A 2,534-nucleotide genomic window follows, 5' to 3' on the forward strand; every position below is an offset into this window, starting at 1 on the left:
AATTATTAGATAATTTCACAAGGTAGCTTGATATGTATAGATAGGGATATAGAGGTATATGTATTTATGAAATATATAGTTATATACTGACATGTATATATGTATGTATATAAATACACATATATTATATATTGTATTATTAAATTATATTAATATATGATATATAATATTCGTATATATGTATATAAATTTTATACAGATGACAATACAATGTGCCCTTTCTGTTAGAATTGTTATAGAGCCTCTAGCTACTTTTTTTAAAAATTGATTTTCATTTCTGAGGGAGATAACATACTTTAAAAAAAATTAGTATCTTTATTGAGGAATAATTTACATGTAGTAAATGGCATATACTTAAAGTATACATTTGGTCGCTTCTCAGCCTTTTGGCTAAGATCAAGTGTAGTATCTGTTCTTATCAGTTTAAAGTATACATTTGATAAGTTTTGACACATGTATACACCCCTGAAACCATCAGCGCAGTCAAGATGATGCTCATATTCATACCTCTGCCAAACTTGTGTTCCATTGTAATCCCTCCACCCTGCCCCTGCCCCAGCATCTCCTCACCCCATCATCAGGTAACCAACTGATCAACTTTCCGTCCCTATTCATTAATTTACATTGTCTAGAATTTTATACAAATGAAATAAAAATGAAACCTTATGATATGTACTCTTTTTGGTCTGGTTTCTTTCAATTAGCATAAATATTTTAGTACACAATAATATTTTTTGGTCGTATCCATAGTTTAATTTTATTTTGCTCTGTAGTTCATTGTATGAAGATAGCACAGTGTACCAACTGCTTCACTTGCTGAAGGACATTTGGTGCTTTTCCGGTTTTGACTTTTACAGATAAAGCTGCTATAAGGGTTTGTGTGTAAGTTCTATACAGACATGCTTTCATCTGTGTGTGGTTAGATGCATATTTAACTTTTTAAGAGCTTCCACTTTACACACAATATAAGAATCTTAAAATAGTATACTTTTTTCCTCCACCTCCTGGGCTTTGTCTGTTTTTTCAAATGTGGTATTAAAAACCCACACTACACTAGTGAAAGTCAAGCAGCTGAGTTTAAAAGTTACTTTATTGATTTGACCATAGGCATAATTTAGAACTCTGGCTGAATTTGTTTCTCTTGAATTTGCTATGGCTATACTCTCCAAACTGAGTCACATAAGAGCTACAACTCAAAAGGACAAGTTTGCAGGCGCGTGTGTGTGTGTGCGTGCGTGCGCGCACGGATGTGTACGTGGTGGTGGGCTTCCCTGAAAACCCAACGGAAACAACTATTGTAATTAGATCACATCATTTTGGTCATATTTGATCATTGATAAGATCCTCAGAATTGTTTTCAATTTTATTGTTTTTATTTATTTTTCTAAACCGTTAAGTGTAATATGGCAGGTGCACCTAGCACTGTATTAAAGCTTCGATTAAAGTGAACTGAGAAAGCACCCAAAGATTGTTTAGCAACTCATGAATCTCTTTTTTCCATAATTAAAGCAACAGAACAAAAGGCCTTTGATAAATCAAATACTTATTAGACAATGGTTTTCAAGATCCTCCAAGGAATCTCCTCTACATCAGACCCTGTGCCATGAGGTTTTAACGTGTGTTAAAGCCTCTATACATTAGACGAAGAGAGTCCAGAGGTTTTATCGCTCTAGTGAGGGTCAAAGGTTTGCTGTTTTGTAGTTTTGTTAGTGGGTGCTTTAAAGGAAGGAAGCCAGGAATTATCATCAAGAGAATGTTTATATTGTGTTCTGGGATGGCAGTGTAATGTTGTGACCACCTGCTGATTGGGCAGCCCTTGACATACAGGGCTTCCTAGGGGAAGTAAATAAAACCTCCCAAGAATATAGTCAGAAGTCAGAAACAAAATTTAAAGAGCAGATTTGAAATGATCACATAGCCCTAGGAAATGATGGTAGCACAAATATGGCTGAACAGAAAACTCAAAAGCTTTTTGCAGGGGAAAAAAAAAAAAAAAGAGCTACAGTAATGAAAGTAGCAGGTCCTAGAGGGCTCGGTCAACATGAAATCATGCAAAAGAGGAAAAGAACAGAGTGTAGTAATGCATTTAAAGAGGAGGACTGAGGTTAGCAGCAAGCTCGAGTTATAGGATAAATGGATACTGATTACGCTGCAGAGGGAATCTATAAGACTTCTACAATGTACCTAAGAAAACTGTAGCTTAAAAAAACATACTTGACAAACACATAGACTTCCCATATTAAAGAACTATTACCACTGAGATATAATTAAACAGCGTATCATATGTGCATAATTAGTTCTGTTTTAACTTGTTTATAAATTAAGTTCCTTTTTTTTTTTTTTTCAGACACTGGTCTCATAGTCTTAAAAAGTCTGTTTTAGAAACAAAGATCTTTTTGTTGAAGAGCAACTTCTGAATCTAAGTGAGAACATCCTCATAAATTTGTATTGCAGTGAATTTCCTGGTACCCCACTATTTGTCCATGAGAGCTCACATACACAGCACAACTTTCACAAAGACAAGTACTAGTATG

General features: G+C 34.5%; 1 pseudogene; it reads left to right on the forward strand.

Annotated features, from left to right (window-relative positions):
- The first annotated feature begins 370 nt into the window (after nucleotides 1–370).
- LOC123325054 lies at nucleotides 371–476 on the forward strand (annotated as a pseudogene).
- Nucleotides 477–2,534: the final 2,058 nt, after the last annotated feature.

This window comes from Neomonachus schauinslandi, chromosome 5 (assembly GCF_002201575.2).
Source record: "Neomonachus schauinslandi chromosome 5, ASM220157v2, whole genome shotgun sequence".
Lineage (NCBI taxonomy): Eukaryota > Metazoa > Chordata > Mammalia > Carnivora > Phocidae > Neomonachus > Neomonachus schauinslandi.